Here is a 22,391-nt window from a genome sequence, read left to right on the forward strand (position 1 = left end):
ATCTCCTCAGCCCTGTCCCCTGTTTTTAGCCATCCCCCAGGTGAGGCTTTAATATAATTTAACTCGGTGGGCGATCCGGGGGGGGCGGGAGGGGATGCCACTTTTTGGCACCCCGCCACGTGACCCGCCAGGGTGGCACCCAGGGCACGTGCCCTGCCTGCCCCGCCTGCTGGACTTTGAAAAAAATGATCAGGAGTCATTGAATGAAACAGATCGGCATACGATTCAGGACAGACAAAAGGACTTACAGGTGAACCCCATTATCCACAGGGGTTCCATTCTCCACTGACCGTGGATATTGGAACCACAGATAGCAGGGTATTGTGGCATTGGGAATCCGGGGCTTAGGTTCCTGGAGGCTGGGGAAAGGGCAAAAATGGGAGGAAATGAGGGGGAATAGCAAAAGTAAGTGCCCTATCAAAGTCTTCAGCCTTCCAGGGAAACCGCCACCCCCATACCTCCGCTAGTCCCAAAATGGTCATTTGTCTTCTTTTTAAAAAAGAGCTACAAAATTGCTCCTACTCCCAAAGTGGCAGCCGGAAATGACTTTGGAGATCGTTTCCAGCCACCCTGAACATGCAAAATAAACCCATTCTTCACCTTTTTTCCCTACATAAGCCGAGGTCGGCTGTCAATTACTTGACAGCAGAGACACGAAAGCATGGGTGTTGGATCTGCAGATAGCGAGGTTTCCCTGTATTCATGCACACAGCAGCACTTAATCAGTCTTTGGAATTTGCTGCCACAAGGTGTATTGATGGTCTCTAGTTTAGATGGCTTTAAAACAGGATTAGACAAATTCATGGAGGACACATCTATCCGTGGATATTGGTCTTGAAGGCATACCTCCCTTCTTCCACTGTTTCTCCCCACAACTGCCATTCAGCACCCTACTGAGCCTAGAGATAGCATATGGCCTCTCCCTCCTGCTTGTAGACTTCTGTTTGGTCATTGTGGGCAACAGGATGCTGGGCTAGAGAGCAGGGCCAAGTAAATCAGCACTGATTTGATTTGGGGATCACCTTGGTGCTTCAGATGTGTTCTCAATTCAGTTTGATGCTTCAGGGGAGCAATCCAATCTACTTTGGCCCTGTTTGATGGAATCACTTCAAATCGAGCCTAAGCTTTGGCCTGCCTCCCTTCCCCCTCACTACTCCCCAAAGCCCTGCACATTCCACAGGACTTCTTTCATCCTATGCTTGCTACGTGCTGTCTTCTTTCAGTCTTGAATGAATACCAAAACAGACCACCTCTTCAGAGCTTGGAGCAACATGCACGGGCTTCTCAGATGATCCAGGTACTAATCAGGCCCCAAGCAGAAGAATTGGTGCAGCGTCGTGGTTCCAACCACAAGCTAAAAACCCTTGGCTGCAGTGTTCCCTCTAAGAGGGATTTCCAGATGTTGATAACTCTAACTACCAGAATCCCCAGCTGCAATGGCTTTTGCTTGGGGATTCTGGGAGTTGTAGTCAACAACATCTGGGAATCCCTCTTCGAGGGAACACTGCTTGGCTCCAATCTCCACTCAGTCATGAAGCAGCCCATTGTCCACTAGCCCTGGCTCCCCCAACTGGCAATATACTAAACTATCTTACAGGGCTGTTGTAGGTATACAACATTAGATGGATAAGATGGGCAAATGTTTTTACTTTGATACCCCCACCTCCGGCTTTCCTCCAAGGATCCCAGAGCAGAGTACATGTTATGTCTGTCCTCACAACGAGCCTGGAAGGTACACCCACTGAATTTCACAGCTGCACAGGAATTTAAACTTTGTCTCCCCAGTCCTAGTTTAGCACCCTAACCACTACACCACACTGGCTCTCAACACTGAAAAATATGCACAATATCACATCTGAAGGTGCCTCCGTACTTTTATGGGCCTGGAGAGAGTGCAGAATTGGAGACACTGAAGTCTAAAGCTACCTCGGACATGAAAATGTGTGCTCTACCACCCAACTAACTTTCAAGAGCTTCTTCACTAATTGTGGTATTAATTTTAGGCTTACAGGTACGAATGTCATTATGTGCACTTGCTCTGGAGTAAGTTATTAGTTAGTAGTATTTACTGTACCATAGAGACAAAACCATCTCCACTAATGGTGGAATGAAATGGGTGAGTGGATGTGTTTTCCCTTTCCACCTATTGAAGGCACTCTCCAGACTAGAGCCATGAATGCTTCCTGATGGCAGACACACACCATCTATGGAAACCATGTGCTATTTTATACCAATAGACCTCGCCCATTCTGGTCTTCCGTTTTTGAAAGAGAGAATTGTTACAGAAAGCGGCAAGTAATTCTCAGGGAAGCTTTAGAGGGGATTTTGCTGCACTCTGCTTTATCCAGAGAATCCAGTATAATTGTAGAAGCAGCAGCAGGCAAAGGCTAGTTAGGTTAAATAGATCAGATTATGAGAGAGATTGTCACGGTCTGGTCTCAACCAGCCCCATGATTTGACCAGCTTTACTGCTGCTGACCCCAAGTGGAATTCCTTATGTTTCCTGGCTCTCTCCACTTGGCAGCCCATCAACCTTCCGTCTCTCACTCAATCTAGGCAGGGTGGTGTGGCATTTAAGCCTGGGGTGGAGAACACAGACAGAGACTACACCAGAATTTAATCAAGAGGTGAAATCTTTACTTGAGAGGGGAAAATACCAATTTGAACATTGCAAAAGCTATGTTTAACAACCATAAGAGCAAAGAAGAAGAAGAAGAAGAAGAAGAAGAAGAAGAAGAAGAAGAAGAAGAAGAAGAAGAAGAAGAAGAAGAAGAAAATGAGATAAGCCCATCCAGCGATTATCGGACACTCCACGCTGGCCCTAACAGGCACCTCACCAGCAGCTCTTAGTCAGCCCACTTGGCTTCCCTGCAAGCCTGTCTCTCTCCCTCTCTGCTCAGCGCTGCCTTGTCTGGTCCTGCTGCTGCTGTCTGTTCCTCCAGCTGCTCCAAGAGGGATCCGGCTCCTCTGTGTGATCTTCAGCTCTCTTCTTTGCGATTCAGCTCCTCCAACTGCTCTCCTGCTCCCTAAACTGTCCCAACCTCCCCTTTGAATCCCTGGAACTCTGCCCACCTCCTGAGGGCGCTTTCCAGATTAAACCCTACAACAATGTCTGATCTGCTCAGTGTGCTTCCATACTTCCTGTGTTGTGACTCCGCAATCCCTGCATAATTTCAGAGTGTAATCTGGAAAGCGCCCTGGATTAGCCAATCAGGGCAAACACAAACCAGAACTTAGGGGTGGGGGTGGGGCAGGGATGAACACCAGCCAGAAAAACAACCCTGGGGTAGAGAAAAGGTCAAGGTTTCATCTACTCCAGCAACGCAAATGGGGAATGGACAGCCATTTTAAATATAAATCAAAATAAAGACCAAGCAAACCTACAACATGGAGTTTTTGGCCCCATTCTCCACAGAGGTCAAGGAGGATATTGTGGGGACTGAGTCAAATGCTTTGCAGAAATCAAGGCACACTTTGTCCACAGCATCCCTGTCCTCTACTAAACTAGTAACTCTGTTAAAAGAGGAGGGGAGATTACTCCAGTCTGACAAATTCATGCTGGCACCTACTAAACACCAGATTCTCTCTTTTTGCTGTGCTCACAGACAGACTGCTGACAATACTTGAAACATTCAGCAAATCAACGAGTAACCTTTTCCTGGATTGTATCACTTCAAGCTGCAGATGTGTGATTTGTGCATCCCTCCCCACAGAAGATCCCTGCACATCGAAAAATAGCTCTGAAGGGAAAGGGTTAGACTGAACCAAGAGTGCACATCGCCCTTAACCAATTGAGCAGTTTCTCCTGCATTTTATCACACCACCTGCCAACTCCTGGCGACCACAGAGCCATGTGGTTGTCTTTGGTAGACTAGGGAAGGGGTTGACCATTGCCATCTCCCGGCAGTATGAGATGATGCCTTTCAGCATCTTCCTATATCTGCCCGATATCGGTGTTTCCCATAGTCTGGGAAATATACAAGCAGGGATTTGAACCAGCAGCCTCTTGCTCCCTAGGCAAGTTACTTCCCCACTGTGCCTCTAATAGCCCATACCTATCCACAAAATAAAATTAATGAGATGCTCCTTAAGCTTTTCCTCTGTTTGCACCCCTGAGTTGAACACTTGTTCCAAACATGCTATATATATATTTTTAACTATTATGAGGGAGAGCATTTAAAAACCCTACCTTACACTTGCAGTCTGAAGTGATACAGTCTATGCAGAGCTTTGCCACTTGATTGTGTGAGTATAAACCAGACTCCCATTTGTGGGGTTGGAGGAGCAGAAGACCTGGCTAGAGCAGAAGGAGCAACTCATGCTTCTCCTGAATTTCGGATTCTGCCTCTTTGTAAAGCTTGCCTTTGTGGATCTATAGATCACACTCAATGCTACCTGAGAAGCTCTTGCAAGCGTTCTGTGCTCTGAAGTCCCTTTGCACCCATACCCAGAAATAAACGACAGCACACAGGAAATGGGTTGAAACTACGGCCATCACTTTATTGACTCATTTTAGCGGAGAACTGCCATGCAGCTGGGGGAAATCGCACCTGCCACCAATGGGGTGGGGCACTGCATCCCCCCCCCGGACCTGCCATGGTGACCAAGGGGCTACACTATTTAGCGGCACCACTCCTAACATCCGCCAGATCAGAAATCCCTTCCAGTGCAACAGTGCAGAGTAGGCGAAAAACCAGCCACCTCCAAGCCAATCCGGGTGGATGGGGAAAATTCCTACTCGGCCCCAAATGGCGACCGGCTAATCCCACACTGTCACCTGAGGGGGGTGAGTGCATGCCGAGGTGTCCCTGCAGAAGGCCAAGAGAGGGCGGGGATCGCTTTCACTAGCGCACCCTCTGCCCCCTTGCTTGGCCCTACAGACTGGTTCACTGTGGGGCCCAGCCTTGTTTCTTGCACCCTGCCAGGACTGAATGTGACATTTGCACCCCACACTGGATGCAGAGCCAGGGGAAGGAGGGGAGGTCGGGCACCCAGACTCGGAATCAAGAGATGGAACGGGTGCAAACCTGGGCTGCAACTTCAGTAACTAGTTTGAAGGGAGCTCTGTAAACTAAGGTGTGGGATTCCACTTCTGGGGTGAAGTCGTTTCCCGGGAAACTATGCCCCCTCTTTGCCAAAGCCTTTTGACCTTGAGTGTACACGAGGCTTTTGCAAACCTAGCCAGAAAGGAAATGGGCATCTGCTGTGGGGTTGCTCTCCTCAGCCTCTTCCTGCCTTCTCTAGGGCCCACCATTCCCCTCAGCCACCGGAGAGATTTGTCATTATGTCAATGCATATTTACCCGGCTGGGCCAACCTCAGCACTCGTGTTGATAACAGTGCGTCAGAAGCAGGACGGGATCCTTTGTTAGATGTTGAAAGGGAAGCTCTTTTTTGCTGGTATAGCGGAGAGAGAAGGAAAAGGAAACAAGTGTGAGCTACTTAAGTGGTGTTTTCTTCACGACCCTCTGTTTCAACTGCCTGGTTTTCATGTTGATTTATTTATCCCCCCCCCCCAACAAGCCATTGCTCAAAACGTGATGGTTCTCTTCATAAGAAGATCTGGATTTACATCAGGGGACTGTATTTGTTATTGCAGGTGTGGCCAGCCTGAGGTTTTCTAGCTGTTGTTGAACTCCCATCAACTCATGCCACAATACATGGTGGCTGGGGGTGATTGGAGGACAGCTTCTATCATCCCCAGCCAAGCTTTATGGCAGGGGGTGATGGGAGCTGTAGTCCTGAACAAGAGAAGCTGGGGATGATGGGAGCTGTAATCCAACAAGAGCTGGGGAGCGTCAGGCAATCTCTAGCCTCTCAGCTTCCTCTGTGCCGTTTCTCTTGCTTTTGGATGTCTGCTCTGTAGAGAATCAGTTTGCTGCCCTGGCCCCACTTGACACCACAACTCCATCCGGCCAGGGCCTAAATGCTGTGCATAGATAGCCCCACTCACTGCCCCACCCACCCCACAAAACCACACATTTATTTTATTTAGCATATTTAGCATGAGGGCTTCAAGTGGCAGCTACAGCAAACAAGCAGCAGAAACATGAAACATGTGAAAAGAGACTACTATGGAAACATCTGTCGAGCTGATCTGCGGGAAATCAAAGGGCTGCAGAGGGATCCAAGAGGCTGTACAAAAATTTAAAGATACCATTTAAGAGAAAGGCAATTTAAAAGCACAAAAATTTCACATACAAAACTTCTGGGGGACATTGCCCAAATAAAGTTGAAGGGCCCCAAATATAGTTCCAGGGGAAACAAGAAAAGGGAACCAAGGACAGACACAAGAATTGAATTAAAATAAGACTAAATGAGAAAGGAAATAATACTTGGTACAACCTTGGTTCATTAGTTAGCGAAGTCCTGTCCCACACCTGAGAAAACAACTGGAAAAGCCTCGTGGGGTCCGGCAGGAGGAAGGAACGCCAAGCCTCGTGGGGTCCGGCAGGAGGAAGGAACGCCAAGCCTCGTGGGGTCCGGCAGGAGGAAGGAACGCCAAGCCTCGTGGGGTCCGGCAGGAGGAAGGAACGCCCAGCTTCGTGGGGTCCGGCAGGAGGAAGGAAGGCCAAGCCTCGTGGGGTCCGGCAGGAGGAAGGAACACCAAGCCTCGTGGGGTCCGGCAGGAGGAAGGAACGCCAAGCCTCGTGGGGTCCGGCAGGAGAAAGGAAACTTCCTCCGTTTTGAAAGTTCCGGTCTGAGTGTTCCGTTTGGAAAGTTCAATTCAGAGTGTTCCGTTTGGAAAGTTCTGTTCGGAGTGTTCTGTTTGGATAATTCAGAGCATTTCTTTCGGAATGATCCATTCGGAGTGTTCCATTTGGAAAGTTCCGTTCAGAGTGTTCCATTTGGAAAGTTCCGTTCAGAGTGTTCCATTTGGAATGTTTCTTTCGAAATGTTTGGTCTACAATATTCCATTCAGAATGTTCGGAAAGTTCCATTCGGAATGTTCGGTTCAGAATGTTCCGTTCGAAGTGTTCCATTTGAAAAGTTCCATTTGGAATGTTCCATTTGGAATGTTCCTTTTGGACTGTTCCATTTGGAAAGTTCCGTTCGGAGTGTTTCATTTGGAAAGTTCCGTTCGGAGTGTTTCGTTTGGAATGTTACGTTCAGATTGTTTCGTTTGGAATGTACCAATCGGAATGTTCGGTCACCAATGTTCCATTCAGAATGTTCGGTAAGTTCCATTCGGAATGTTCCGTTTGGAATGTTATGTTCGGAGTGTTCCACTTAGAATGTACTATTCGGAATGTTTGGTTCCTAATGATCCATTCGGAGTGTTCCATTTGAAAAGTTCCATTCGGAGTGTTCCGTTCGGAACGTTCCGATCGGAGAGCTCCGTTCAGAAGGTTCCGATCGGAGAGCTCCGTTCGGAAGGTTCCGTTCGGAGAGCTCCGTTCGGAAGGTTCCGTTCGGAGAGCTCCGTTCGGAAGGTTCCGTTCGGAGAGCTCCGTTCGGAAGGTTCCGTTCGGAGAGCTCCGTTCGGAAGGTTCCGTTCGGAGAGCTCCGTTCGGAAGGTTCCGTTCGGAGAGCTCCGTTCGGAAGGTTCCGTTCGGAGAGCTCCGTTCGGAAGGTTCCGTTCGGAGAGCTCCGTTCGGAAGGTTCCGTTCGGAGAGCTCCGTTCGGAAGGTTCCGTTCGGAGAGTTCCGTTCGGAAGGTTCCGTTCGGAGAGTTCCGTTCGGAAGGTTCCGTTCGTAGAGTTCCGTTCGGAAGGTTCCGTTCGGAGATTTCTGTTCGGAAAGTTCCATTCGGAAGGTTCCGTTAGGAGTGTTCAGATTGGAATGTTCCATTCAGAATGTTCGGTCCACAATGTTCCATTCAGAATGTTTGGTTCGGGATGTTCGGTTCGGAATGTTCATTTGAAAAGTTCCATTTGGAATGTTACGTCCGGAGTGTTAGCTCCAGAATGTTTCGTTCGAAGTGTTCCGTATGGAATGTTCCATTCTGAGTGTTCCGTTTGGAAATTTCCGTTTGGAAAGTTCCATTGAGAGTGTTCCGTTCGGAAAGTTCCATTGAGAGTGTTCCGTTCGGAAAGTTCCGTTCGGAGTGTTCCGTTCGGAATGTACCGTTCGGAGTGTTCCGTTCGGAATGTGCCGTTCGGAGTGTTCCGTTCGGAATGTGCCGTTCGGAGTGTTCCGTTCGGAATGTGCCGTTCGGAGTGTTCCGTTCGGAATGTGCCGTTCGGAGTGTTCCGTTCGGAATGTGCCGTTCGGAGTGTTCCGTTTGGAATGTGCCGTTCGGAGTGTTCCGTTTGGAATGTACCGTTCAGAGTGTTCCGTTTGGAATGTTCCTTTCGGAATGTTTGGTCTACAATGTTCCATGCAGAATGTTCGGAAAGTTCCGTTCGGAGTGTTCCGTTTGGAAAGTTCCGTTCGGAGTGTTCCGTTTGGAAAGTTCCATTCGGAGTGTTCCTTTTGGAGTGTTCCATTTGGAATGTTCCATTCATAGTGTTCCGTTTGGAAAGTTCCGTTCGGAGTGTTCCGTTCGGAGTGTTCCATTTGGAAAGTTCCTTTCGGAGTGTTCCGTTTCGAAAATTCCATTCAGAATGTTTGGTTCGGAATGATCCATTTGGAGTGTTCCATTTGAAAAGTTCCATTTGGAATGTTCCATTTGGAATGTTCCATTTTAAAAGTTCCGTTTGGAAGGTTCCATATGGAATGTTAGGTCCGGAGTGTTAGGTCCTGAATGTTGTGTTCGGAGTGTTGCGTTCGGAAAATTCCGTTAGGAGTGTTCTGATTGGAATGTTCCATTCAGAATGTTCGGTCCACAATGTCCCATTCAGAATGTTTGGTCCGGGATGTTCCATTCGGAATGTTCAATTTCAAAAGTTCCATTTGGAATGTTCGGTCCGGAGTGTTAGCTCCGGAATGTTCCGTTAGGAGTGTTCCGTATGGAATGTTCCATTCTGAGTGTTCCGTATGGAATGTTCCATTCTGAGTGTTCCGTATGGAATGTTCCATTCTGAGAGTTCTGTTCGGAGTGTTCCGTTTGGAAAGTTCTGTTCGGAGAGCTCCGTTCGGAAGGTTCCGTTCAGAGAGCTCCGTTCGGAAGGTTCCGTTCGGAAGGTTCCGTTCGGAGAGCTCCGTTCGGAAGGTTCCGTTCGGAGAGCTCCGTTCGGAAGGTTCCGTTCGGAGAGCTCCGTTCGGAAGGTTCCGTTCGGAGAGCTCCGTTCGGAAGGTTCCGTTCGGAGAGTTCCGTTCGGAAGGTTCCGTTCGGAGAGTTCCGTTCGGAAGGTTCCGTTCGGAGATTTCTGTTCGGAAAGTTCCATTCGGAAGGTTCCGTTCTAAAGGTTCCGTTCGGAGTGTTCCGTTTGGAATGTTCCATTCGGAGAGTTCCGTTTGTAATGTTACGTTCAGAGTGTTCCGTTTGGAATGTTCCATTCGGAATGTTTGGTCCACAATGTTCCATTCAGAATGTTCGGAATGTTCGGTTCGGAATGTTCCATTCGGAACGTTCCATTTGAAAAGTTCCGTTTGGAATGTTCGGTCCGGAGTATTAGCTCCGGAATGTTCCGTTCGGAGTGTTTCGAATGGAAAGTTCAATTTGTAGTGTTCTGTTTGGAATGTTCCATTCAGAGTGTTCCGTTTGGAAAGTTACGTTCGGAGTATTCCGTTTGGAAGTTTCCGTTTGGAATGTTCCATTTGGAAGGTTCCATTCGGAGTGTTCCTTTTAGAATGTACTATTCAGAATGTTCGGTTCCTAATGATCCATTCAGAGTGTTCCATTTGAAAAGTTCCATTCGGAATGTTCCATTTGGAATGTTCCATTTGGAGTGTTCCTTTTGGAGTGTTCCGTTTGGAAAGTTCCGTTCGGAGTGTTCCATTTGGAAGGTTCCGTTCGGAGTGTTCCATTCGGAGTGTTCCGTTTGGAAAGTTCCGTTCGGAGTGTTCCATTTGGAAAGTTCCATTCGGAGTGTTCCTTTTGGAGTGTTCCATTTGGAATGTTCCATTCTGAGTGTTCCATTTGGAAAGTTACGTTCGGAGTCTTCCGTTTGGAAAGTTACGTTCGGAGTGTTCCATTTGGAAAGTTCCATTCGGAGTTTTCCATTTGGAAAGTTCCATTCAGAATGTTTGGTTCGGAATGATCCGTTCCGAGTGTTCCATTTGAAAAGTTCCATTTTGAATGTTCCATTTTAAAAGTTCCATTTCGAATGTTCCATTTGGAATGTTCGGTTCGGAGTGTTAGGTCCTGAATGTTCTGTTCGGAGTGTTGCGTTTGGAAAATTCCGTTAGGAGTGTTCAGATTAGAATGTTCCATTCAGAATGTTCGGTCCACAATGTTCCATTCAGAATGTTTGGTTCGGGATGTTCGGTTCGGAATGTTCATTTGAAAAGTTCCATTTGGAATGTTACGTCCGGAGTGTTAGCTCCGGAATGTTTCGTTCGGAGTGTTCCGTATGGAATGTTCCATTCTGAGTGTTCTGTTTGGAAATTTCCGTTTGGAAAGTTCCATTGAGAGTGTTCCGTTTGGAAAGTTCCATTGAGAGTGTTCCGTTTGGAAAGTTCCGTTCGGAGTGTTCCGTTTGGAAAGTTCCGTTCGGAGTGTTCCGTTCGGAATGTACCGTTCGGAGTGTTCCGTTCGGAATGTGCCGTTCGGAGTGTTCCGTTTGGAATGTGCCGTTCGGAGTGTTCCGTTTGGAATGTGCCGTTCGGAGTGTTCCGTTTGGAATGTGCCGTTCGGAGTGTTCCGTTTGGAATGTGCCGTTCGGAGTGTTCTGTTTGGAATGTTCCTTTCGGAATGTTTGGTCTACAATGTTCCATGCAGAATGTTCGGAAAGTTCCGTTCTGAGTGTTCCGTTTTGAAAGTTCCGTTCGGAGTGTTCCGTTCGGAAAGTTCCATTCGGAGTGTTCCTTTTGGAGTGTTCCATTTGGAATGTTCCATTCATAGTGTTCCGTTTGGAAAGTTCCGTCGAAGTGTTCCGTTCGGAGTGTTCCATTTGGAAAGTTCCTTTCGGAGTGTTCCGTTTCGAAAATTCCATTCAGAATGTTTGGTTCGGAATGATCCATTTGGAGTGTTCCATTTGAAAAGTTCCATTTGGAATGTTCCATTTGGAATGTTCCATTTTAAAAGTTCCGTTTGGAATGTTAGATATAGAATGTTAGGTTCGGAGTGTTAGGTCCTGAATGTTGTGTTCGGAGTGTTGGGTTCGGAAAATTCCGTTAGGAGTGTTCTGATTGGAATGTTCGGTCCACAATGTCCCATTCAGAATGTTTGGTTCGGTATGTTCCATTCGGAATGTTCAATTTCAAAAGTTCCATTTGGAATGTTCGGTCCGGAGTGTTAGCTCCGGAATGTTCCGTTAGGAGTGTTCCGTATGGAATGTTCCATTCTGAGTGTTCCGTATGGAATGTTCCATTCTGAGAGTTCTGTTCGGAGTGTTCCGTTTGGAAAGTTCCGTTCGGAGTGTTCCGTTTGGAAAGTTCCGTTCGGAGTGTTCCGTTTGGAAAGTTCCGTTCGGAGTGTTCCGTTTGGAAAGTTCCGTTCGGAGTGTTCCGTTTGGAAAGTTCCGTTCGGAGTGTTCCGTTTGGAAAGTTCCGTTGGGAGTGTTCCGTTCGGAATGTTCCGTTTGGAAGTTTCCATTCGGAGTGTTCCGTTTGGAAGGTTCCGTTCGGAGAGTTCCATTTGGAAAGTTTCGTTCGGAGAGTTCCATTTGGAAAGTTCCGTTCGGAGAGTTCCATTTGGAAAGTTCCATTCGGAGAGTTCCGTTTGTAATGTTACGTTCAGAGTGTTCCGTTCGGAAGGTTCCGTTCGGAATGTTTGGTCCACAATGTTCCATTCAGAATGTTCGGAATGTTCGGTTCGGAATGTTCCATTCGGAACGTTCCATTTGAAAAGTTCCGTTTGGAATGTTCGGTCCGGAGTATTAGCTCCGGAATGTTCCGTTCGGCGTGTTCCGTATGGAATGTTCCATTCTGAGTGTTCCGTTTGGAAAGTTCCATTTGGAAAGTTCCGTTCGGAGTGTTCCGTTTGGAAAGTTCCATTCAGAGAGTTCCGTTTGTAATGTTACGTTCAGAGTGTTCTGTTTGGAATGTTCCATTCGGAATGTTTGGTCCACAATGTCCCATTCAGAATGTTCGGAATGTTTGGTTCGGAATGTTCCATTCGGAAAGTTCCATTTGAAAAGTTCCGTTTGCAATGTTCGGTCTGCAGTATTAGCTCCGGAATGTTCCGTTCGGCGTGAGCCGTATGGAATGTTCCATTCTGAGTGTTCCGTTTGGAAAGTTCCGTTTGGAAAGTTCCGTTCGGAGTGTTCCGTTTGGAAAGTTCCGTTCGGAGTGTTCCGTTCGGAGTGTTCCGTTTGGAAAGTTCCGTTCGGAGTGTTCCGTTTGGAAGGTTCCGTTCGGAGTGTTCCGTTTGGAAGGTTCCATTCGGAGAGTTCCATTTGGAAAGTTCCATTCAGAGAGTTCCATTTGGAAAGTTCCATTCGGAGAGTTCCGTTTGTAATGTTACGTTCAGAGTGTTCCGTTTGGAATGTTCCATTCGGAATGTTTGGTCCACAATGTTCCATTCAGAATGTTCGGAATGTTCGGTTCGGAATGTTCCATTCGGAACGTTCCATTTGAAAAGTTCCGTTTGGAATGTTCGGTCCGGAGTATTAGCTCCGGAAAGTTCCGTTAGGCGTGTTCCGTATGGAAAGTTCAATTTGGAGTGTTACGTTTGGAATGTTCAATTCAGAGTGTTCCATTTGGAATGTTCAATTCAGAGTGTTCCGTTTGGAAAGTTACGTTCGGAGTATTCCGTTTGGAAGTTTCCGTTTGGAGTGTTCCATTTGGAAGGTTCCATTCGGAGTGTTCCTTTTAGAATGTATTATTCGGAATGTTCGGTTCCTAATGATCTATTCGGAATGTTCCATTTGGAATGTTCCATTTGGAGTGTTCCTTTTGGAGTGTTCCGTTTGGAAAGTTCCGTTCGGAGTGTTCCATTTGGAGTGTTCCGTTTGGAAAGTTGCGTTTGGAGTGTTCCTTTTGGAGTGTTCCATTTGGAATGTTCCATTCTGAGTGTTCCGTTTGGAAAGTTACGTTCGGAGTCTTCCGTTTGGAAAGTTACGTTCGGAATGTTCCGTTTGGAAAGTTCCGTTTGGAATTTTCCATTTGGAAAATTCCATTCAGAATGTTTGGTTCGGTATGATCCGTTCCGAGTGTTCCATTTGAAAAGTTCCATTTGGAATGTTCCATTGTAAAAGTTCCGTTTGGAATGTTCCATTTGGAATGTTCGGTCCGGAGTGTTAGGTCCTGAATGTTCTATTCGGAGTGTTGCGTTCGGAAAATTCCGTTAGGAGTTTTCTGATTGGAATGTTCCATTCAGAATGTTTGGTTCGGGATGTTCGGTTCGGAATGTTCCATTCGGAATGTTCCATTTGAAAAGTTCCATTTGGAATGTTCGGTCCGGAGTGTTAGTTCCGGAATGTTCCGTTCGGAGTGTTCCGTATGGAATGTTCCGTTTGGAAAGTTCCATTGAGAGTGTTCCGTTTGGAAAGTTCCGTTCGGAGTGTTCCGTTTGGAATGTACCGTTCGGAGTGTTCCGTCTGGAATGTACCGTTCGGAGTTTTCGGTCAACAATGTTCCATGCAGAATGTTCGGAAAGTTCCGTTCGGAGTGTTCCGTTTGTAAAGTTCCGTTCGGAGTGTTCCTTTTGTAGTGTTCCATTTGGAATGTTCCATTCAGAGTGTTCCGTTTGGAAAGTTCCGTTCGGAGTGTTCCGTTTGGAAAGTTCCGTTCGGAGTGTTCCGTTTGGAATGTTCCGTTCGGAGTGTTCCGTTCGGAGTGTTCCGTTTGGAAGTTTCCGTTCGGAGTGTTCCATTTGGAATGTTCCGTTCGGAGTGTTCCATTCGTAGTGTTCCTTTCGTAGTGTTCCGTTTGGAAAGTTCCGTTCGGAGTGTTCCGTTTGGAAAGTTCCGTTCGGAGTGTTCCGTTGGGAAAGTTCCGTTCGGAGTGTTCCGTTGGGAAAGTTCCATTCGGAGTGTTCCGTTTGGAAAGTTCCGTTCGGAGTGTTCCGTTGGGAAAGTTCCGTTCGGAGTGTTCCGTTGGGAAAGTTCCGTTCGGAGTGTTCCGTTTCGAAAATTCCATTCAGAATGTTTGGTTCGGAATGATCCATTTGGAGTGTTCCATTTGAAAAGTTCCATTTGGAATGTTCCATTTGGAATGTTCCATTTTAAAAGTTCCATTTGGAATGTTCCATATGGAATGTTAGGTCCGGAGTGTTAGGTCCTGAATGTTGTGTTCGGAGTGTTGCGTTCGGAAAATTCCGTTAGGAGTGTTCTGATTGGAATGTTCCATTCAGAATGTTCGGTCCACAATGTCCCATTCAGAATGTTTGGTTCGGGATGTTCCATTCGGAATGTTCAATTTCAAAAGTTCCATTTGGAATGTTCGGTCCGGAGTGTTAGCTCCGGAATGTTCCGTTAGGAGTGTTCCGTATGGAATGTTCCATTCTGAGTGTTCCGTATGGAATGTTCCATTATGAGAGTTCCGTTCGGAGTGTTCCGTTTGGAAAGTTCCGTTCGGAGTGTTCCGTTTGGAAAGTTCCGTTCGGAGTGTTCCGTTTGGAAAGTTCCGTTCGGAGTGTTCCGTTTGGAAAGTTCCGTTCGGAGTGTTCCGTTTGGAAAGTTCCGTTCGGAGTGTTCCGTTTGGAAAGTTCCGTTCGGAGTGTTCCGTTTGGAAAGTTCCGTTCGGAGTGTTCCGTTTGGAATGTTCCGTTCGGAGTGTTCCGTTCGGAGTGTTCCGTTTGGAAGTTTCCGTTCGGAGTGTTCCATTTGGAATGTTCCGTTCGGAGTGTTCCGTTCGTAGTGTTCCGTTTGGAAAGTTCCGTTCGGAGTGTTCCGTTTGGAAAGTTCCGTTCGGAGTGTTCCGTTGGGAAAGTTCCATTCGGAGTGTTCCGTTTGGAAAGTTCCGTTCGGAGTGTTCCGTTGGGAAAGTTCCGTTCGGAGTGTTCCGTTGGGAAAGTTCCGTTCGGAGTGTTCCGTTGGGAAAGTTCCGTTCGGAGTGTTCCGTTTGGAAAGTTCCGTTCGGAGTGTTCCGTTCGGAGTGTTCCGTTCGGAGTGTTCCTTTTGTAATGTTACGTTCAGAGTGTTCCGTTTGGAATGTTCCATTCGGAATGTTTGGTCCACAATGTTCCATTCAGAATGTTCGGAATGTTCGGTTCGGAATGTTCCATTCGGAACGTTCCATTTGAAAAGTTCCGTTTGGAATGTTCGGTCCGCAGTATTAGCTCCGGAATGTTCCGTTTGGCGTGTTCCGTATGGAATGTTCCATTCTGAGTGTTCCGTTTGGAAAGGTCCGTTTGGAAAGTTCCGTTCGGAGTGTTCCGTTCGTAGTGTTCCGTTCGGAGAGTAACATTTGGAAAGTTCCATTCGGCGAGTTCCATTTGGAAAGTTCCATTCGGAGAGTTCCATTTGGAAAGTTCCATTCGGAGAGTTCCATTTGGAAAGTTCCATTCGGAGAGTTCTATTTGGAAAGTTCCATTCGGAGAGTTCCGTTTGGAATGTTACGTTCAGAGTGTTCCGTTTGGAATGTTCCATTCAGAATGTTTGGTCCACAATGTTCCATTCAGAATGTTCGGAATGTTCGGTTCGGAATGTTCCATTTGGAACGTTCCATTTGAAAAGTTCCGTTTGGAATGTTCGGTCCAGAGTATTAGCTCCGGAATGTTCCGTTCGGAGTGTTCTGTATGGAAAGTTCAATTTGTAGTGTTCTGTTCGGAGTGTTCCATTTGGAAGGTTCCGTTCGGAGAGTTCCATTTGGAAAGTTCCGTTCGGAGAGTTCCATTTGGAAGGTTCCATTCGGAGAGTTCCATTTGGAAAGTTCCATTCAGAGAGTTCTGTTTGTAATGCTACGTTCAGAGTGTTCCGTTCGGAAGGTTCCGTTCAGAATGCTTGGTCCACAATGTTCCATTCAGAATGTTCGGAATGTTCGGTTCGGAATGTTCCATTCGGAACGTTCCATTTGAAAAGTTCCGTTTGGAATGTTCGGTCCGGAGTATTAGCTCCGGAATGTTCCATTCGGAGTGTTCTGTATGGAAAGTTCAATTTGTAGTGTTCTGTTTGGAATGTTCCATTCAGAGTGTTCCGTTTGGAAAGTTACGTTCGGAGTATTCTGTTTGGAAGTTTCCGTTTGGAGTGTTCCATTTGGAAGGTTCCATTCGGAGTGTTCCTTTTAGAATGTACTATTCAGAATGTTCGGTTCCTAATGATCCATTCAGAGTGTTCCATTTGAAAAGTTCCATTCGGAATGTTCCATTTGGAATGCTCCATTTGGAGAGTTCCTTTTGGAGTGTTCCGTTTGGAAAGTTCCGTTCGGAGTGTTCCGTTTGGAAAGTTCCATTCGGAGTGTTCCTTTTGGAGTGTTCCATTTGGAATGTTCCATTCTGAGTGTTCCGTTTGGAAAGTTACGTTCGGAGTCTTCCGTTTGGAAAGTTACGTTCGGAGTGTTCCATTTGGAAAGTTCCGTTCGGAGTGTTCCATTTGGAAAGTTCCATTCAGAATGTTCGGTTCGGAATGATCCGTTCCGAGTGTTCCATTTGAAAAGTTCCATTTTGAATGTTCCATTTTAAAAGTTCCGTTTGGAATGTTCCATTTGGAATGTTCGGTCCGGAGTGTTATGTCCTGAATGTTCTGTTCGGAGTGTTGCGTTCAGAAAATTCCGTTAGGAGTGTTCAGATTGGAATGTTCCATTCAGAATGTTCGGTCCACAATGTTCCATTCAGAATGTTTGGTTCGGGATGTTCGGTTCGGAATGTTCATTTGAAAAGTTCCATTTGGAATGTTACGTCCGGAGTGTTAGCTCCGGAATGTTTCGTTCGGAGTGTTCCGTATGGAATGTTCCATTCTGAGTGTTCCGTTTGGAAATTTCCGTTTGGAAAGTTCCATTGAGAGTGTTCCGTTTGGAAAGTTCCGTTCGGAGTGTTCCATTTGGAAAGTTCCGTTCGGAGTGTTCCGTTCGGAATGTACCGTTCGGAGTGTTCCGTTCGGAATGTGCCGTTCGGAGTGTTCCGTTTGGAATGTGCCGTTCGGAGTGTTCCGTTTGGAATGTGCCGTTCGGAGTGTTCCGTTTGGAATGTGCCGTTCGGAGTGTTCCGTTTGGAATGTGCCGTTCGGAGTGTTCCGTTTGGAATGTGCCGTTCGGAGTGTTCCGTTTGGAATGTGCCGTTCGGAGTGTTCCGTTTGGAATGTTCCTTTCGGAATGTTTGGTCTACAATGTTCCATGCAGAATGTTCGGAAAGTTCCATTCTGAGTGTTCCGTTTGGAAAGTTCCATTCGGAGTGTTCCTTTTGGAGTGTTCCATTTGGAATGTCCCATTCATAGTGTTCCGTTTGGAAAGTTCCATTCGGAGTGTTCCGTTCGGAGTGTTCCATTTGGAAAGTTCCTTTCGGAGTGTTCCGTTTCGAAAATTCCATTCAGAATGGTTGGTTCGGAATGATCCATTTGGAGTGTTCCATTTGAAAAGTTCCATTTGGAATGTTCCATTTGGAATGTTCCATTTTAAAAGTTCCATTTGGAATGTTCCATATGGAATGTTAGGTCCGGAGTGTTAGGTCCTGAATGTTGTGTTCGGAGTGTTGCGTTCGGAAAATTCCGTTAGGAGTGTTCTGATTGGAATGTTCCATTCAGAATGTTCGGTCCACTATGTCCCATTCAGAATGTTTGGTTCGGGATGTTCCATTCGGAATGTTCAATTTCAAAAGTTCCATTTGGAATGTTCGGTCCGGAGTGTTAGCTCCGGAATGTTCCGTTAGGAGTGTTCCGTATGGAATGTTCCATTCTGAGTGTTCCGTATGGAATGTTCCATTCTGAGTGTTCCGTATGGAATGTTCCATTCTGAGAGTTCCGTTCGGAGTGTTCCGTTTGGAAAGTTCCGTTCGGAGTGTTCCGTTTGGAAAGTTCCGTTCGGAGTGTTCCGTTTGGAAAGTTCCGTTCGGAGTGTTCCGTCTGGAATGTACCGTTCGGAGTGTTCGGTCTACAATGTTCCATGCAGAATGTTCGGAAAGTTCCGTTCGGAGTGTTCCGTTTGTAAAGTTCCGTTGGGAAAGTTCCATTTGTAGTGTTCCATTTGGAATGTTCCATTCAGAGTGTTCCGTTTGGAAAGTTCCGTTCGGAGTGTTCCATTTGGAAAATTCCATTCAGAATGTTTGTTTCGGAATGATCCATTTGGAGTGTTCCATTTGAAAAGTTCCATTTGGAATGATCCATTTGGAATGTTCCATTTTAAAAGTTCCGTTTGGAATGTTCCATATGGAATGTTCGGTCCGGAGTGTTAGGTCCTGAATGTTGTCTTCGGAGTGTTGCGTTCGGAAAATTCCGTTAGGAGTGTTCAGATTGGAATGTTCCATTCAGAATGTTCGGTCCACAATGTTCCATTCAGAATGTTTGGCTTGGGATGTTCCATTCGGAATGTTCCGTTCGGAGTGTTCCGTTCGGAGTGTTCCGTTCGGAGTGTTCCGTTTGTAATGTTACGTTCAGAGTGTTCCGTTTGGAATTTTCCATTCGGAATGTTTGGTCCACAATGTTCCATTCAGAATGTTCGGAATGTTCGGTTCGGAATGTTCCATTCGGAACGTTCCATTTGAAAAGTTCCGTTTGGAATGTTCGGTCCGGAGTATTAGCTCCGGAATGTTCCGTTCGGAGTGTTCCGTATGGAAAGTTCAATTTGTAGTGTTCTGTTTGGAATGTTCCATTCAGAGTGTTCCGTTTGGAAAGTTACTTTCGGAGTATTCCGTTTGGAAGTTTCCGTCTGGAGTGTTCCATTTGGAAGGTTCCATTCGGAGTGTTCCTTTTAGAATGTACTATTCAGAATGTTCGGTTCCTAATGATCCATTCAGAGTGTTCCATTTGAAAAGTTCCATTCGGAATGTTCCATTTGGAATGTTCCATTTGGAGTGTTCCTTTTGGAGTGTTCCGTTTGGAAAGTTCCGTTCGGAGTGTTCCGTTTGGAAGGTTCCGTTCGGAGTGTTCCATTCGGAGTGTTCCGTTCGGAGTGTTCCGTTCGGAGTGTTCCGTTTGGAAAGTTCCGTTCGGAGTGTTCCGTTTGGAAAGTTCCATTCGGAGTGTTCCTTTTGGAGTGTTCCATTTGGAATGTTCCATTCTGAGTGTTCCGTTTGGAAAGTTACGTTCGGAGTCTTCCGTTTGGAAAGTTCCGTTCGGAGTGTTCCATTTGGAAAGTTCCATTCAGAATGTTTGGTTCGGAATGATCCGTTCCGAGTGTTCCATTTGAAAAGTTCCATTTTGAATGTTCCATTTTAAAAGTTCAGTTTGGAATGTTCCATTTGGAATGTTCGGTCCGGAGTTTTAGGTCCTGAATGTTCTGTTCGGAGTGTTGCGTTCGGAAAATTCCGTTAGGAGTGTTCAGATTGGAATGTTCCATTCAGAATGTTCGGTCCACAATGTTCCATTCAGAATGTTTGGTTCGGGATGTTCGGTTCGGAATGTTCATTTGAAAAGTTCCATTTGGAATGTTACATCCGGAGTGTTAGCTCCCTAATGTTTCGTTCGGAGTGTTCCGTATGGAATGTTCCATTCTGAGTGTTCCGTTTGGAAATTTCCGTTTGGAAATTTCCATTGAGAGTGTTCCGTTTGGAAAGTTCCATTGAGAGTGTTCCGTTCGGAAAGTTCCGTTCGGAGTGTTCCGTTCGGAATGTGCCGTTCGGAGTGTTCCGTTCGGAATGTGCCGTTCGGAGTGTTCCGTTCGGAATGTGCCGTTCGGAGTGTTCCGTTCGGAATGTGCCGTTCGGAGTGTTCCGTTTGGAATGTGCCGTTCGGAGTGTTCCGTTTGGAATGTGCCGTTCGGAGTGTTCCGTTTGGAATGTGCCGTTCGGAGTGTTCCGTTTGGAATGTGCCGTTCGGAGTGTTCCGTTTGGAATGTGCCGTTCGGAGTGTTCCGTTTGGAATGTTCCTTTCGGAATGTTTGGTCTACAATGTTCCATGCAGAATGTTCGGAAAGTTCCGTTCGGAGTGTTCCGTTTTGAAAGTTCCGTTCGGAGTGTTCCGTTTGGAGTTTTCCATTTGGAATGTCCCATTCATAGTGTTCCGTTTGGAAAGTTCCATTCGGAGTGTTCCGTTCGGAGTGTTCCATTTGGAAAGTTCCTTTCGGAGTGTTCCGTTTCGAAAATTCCATTCAGAATGGTTGGTTCGGAATGATCCATTTGGAGTGTTCCATTTGAAAAGTTCCATTTGGAATGTTCCATTTGGAATGTTCCATTTTAAAAGTTCCATTTGGAATGTTCCATATGGAATGTTAGGTCCGGAGTGTTAGGTCCTGAATGTTGTGTTCGGAGTGTTGCGTTCGGAAAATTCCGTTAGGAGTGTTCTGATTGGAATGTTCCATTCAGAATGTTCGGTCCACAATGTCCCATTCAGAATGTTTGGTTCGGGATGTTCCATTCGGAATGTTCAATTTCAAAAGTTCCATTTGGAATGTTCGGTCCGGAGTGTTAGCTCCGGAATGTTCCGTTAGGAGTGTTCCGTATGGAATGTTCCATTCTGAGTGTTCCGTATGGAATGTTCCATTCTGAGAGTTCCGTTCGGAGTGTTCCGTTTGGAAAGTTCCGTTCGGAGTGTTCCGTTTGGAAAGTTCCGTTCGGAGTGTTCCGTTTGGAAAGTTCCGTTCGGAGTGTTCCGTTTGTAAAGTTCCGTTGGGAAAGTTCCATTTGTAGTGTTCCATTTGGAATGTTCCATTCAGAGTGTTCCGTTTGGAAAGTTCCGTTCGGAGTGTTCCATTTGGAAAATTCCATTCAGAATGTTTGTTTCGGAATGATCCATTTGGAGTGTTCCATTTGAAAAGTTCCATTTGGAATGATCCATTTGGAATGTTCCATTTTAAAAGTTCCGTTTGGAATGTTCCATATGGAATGTTCGGTCCGGAGTGTTAGGTCCTGAATGTTGTCTTCGGAGTGTTGCGTTCGGAAAATTCCGTTAGGAGTGTTCAGATTGGAATGTTCCATTCAGAATGTTCGGTCCACAATGTTCCATTCAGAATGTTTGGCTCGGGATGTTCCATTCGGAATGTTCCGTTCGGAGTGTTCCGTTCGGAGTGTTCCGTTCGGAGTGTTCCGTTTGTAATGTTACGTTCAGAGTGTTCCGTTTGGAATTTTCCATTCGGAATGTTTGGTCCACAATGTTCCATTCAGAATGTTCGGAATGTTCGGTTCGGAATGTTCCATTCGGAACGTTCCATTTGAAAAGTTCCGTTTGGAATGTTCGGTCCGGATTATTAGCTCCGGAATGTTCCGTTCGGAGTGTTCCGTATGGAAAGTTCAATTTGTAGTGTTCTGTTTGGAATGTTCCATTCAGAGTGTTCCGTTTGGAAAGTTACTTTCGGAGTATTCCGTTTGGAAGTTTCCGTCTGGAGTGTTCCATTTGGAAGGTTCCATTCGGAGTGTTCCTTTTAGAATGTACTATTCAGAATGTTCGGTTCCTAATGATCCATTCAGAGTGTTCCATTTGAAAAGTTCCATTTGGAATGTTCCATTTGGAATGTTCCATTTGGAGTGTTCCTTTTGGAGTGTTCCGTTTGGAAAGTTCCGTTCGGAGTGTTCCGTTTGGAAAGTTCCATTCGGAGTGTTCCTTTTGGAGTGTTCCATTTGGAATGTTCCATTCTGAGTGTTCCGTTTGGAAAGTTACGTTCGGAGTCTTCCGTTTGGAAAGTTCCGTTCGGAGTGTTCCATTTGGAAAGTTCCATTCAGAATGTTTGGTTCGGAATGATCCGTTCCGAGTGTTCCATTTGAAAAGTTCCATTTTGAATGTTCCATTTTAAAAGTTCAGTTTGGAATGTTCCATTTGGAATGTTCGGTCCGGAGTTTTAGGTCCTGAATGTTCTTTTCGGAGTGTTGCGTTCGGAAAATTCCGTTAGGAGTGTTCAGATTGGAATGTTCCATTCAGAATGTTCGGTCCACAATGTTCCATTCAGAATGTTTGGTTCGGGATGTTCGGTTCGGAATGTTCATTTGAAAAGTTCCATTTGGAATGTTACATCCGGAGTGTTAGCTCCCTAATGTTTCGTTCGGAGTGTTCCGTATGGAATGTTCCATTCTGAGTGTTCCGTTTGGAAATTTCCGTTTGGAAAGTTCCATTGAGAGTGTTCCGTTTGGAATGTGCCGTTCGGAGTGTTCCGTTTGGAATGTGCCGTTCGGAGTGTTCCGTTTGGAATGTGCCGTTCGGAGTGTTCCGTTTGGAATGTGCCGTTCGGAGTGTTCCGTTTGGAATGTGCCGTTCGGAGTGTTCCGTTTGGAATGTGCCGTTCGGAGTGTTCCGTTTGGAATGTGCCGTTCGGAGTGTTCCGTTTGGAATGTGCCGTTCGGAGTGTTCCGTTTGGAATGTGCCGTTCGGAGTGTTCCGTTTGGAATGTGCCGTTCGGAGTGTTCCGTTTGGAATGTGCCGTTCGGAGTGTTCCGTTTGGAATGTGC

General features: G+C 46.2%; 1 protein-coding gene and 1 long non-coding RNA gene across 3 annotated transcripts in view; one reads left to right on the forward strand and one right to left on the reverse strand.

Annotated features, from left to right (window-relative positions):
• Nucleotides 1-22,391, forward strand: part of LOC128345446 (dynamin-2-like) — a 283,195-nt gene that overhangs the window by 138,027 nt on the left and 122,777 nt on the right. The gene's annotated exons all lie outside the window — the stretch shown is intronic.
• The window catches only part of LOC128345448 (uncharacterized), a 31,403-nt gene continuing 13,493 nt past the window's right edge, over nucleotides 4,482-22,391 (reverse strand). Inside the window, exon 4 of the long non-coding RNA XR_008316478.1 lies at nucleotides 4,482-5,396. This is a non-coding gene — a long non-coding RNA (uncharacterized LOC128345448). The remainder of the gene's footprint in view (nucleotides 5,397-22,391) is intronic.

This window comes from Hemicordylus capensis, chromosome 2 (assembly GCF_027244095.1).
Source record: "Hemicordylus capensis ecotype Gifberg chromosome 2, rHemCap1.1.pri, whole genome shotgun sequence".
In the NCBI taxonomy this organism is placed as follows: domain Eukaryota; kingdom Metazoa; phylum Chordata; class Lepidosauria; order Squamata; family Cordylidae; genus Hemicordylus; species Hemicordylus capensis.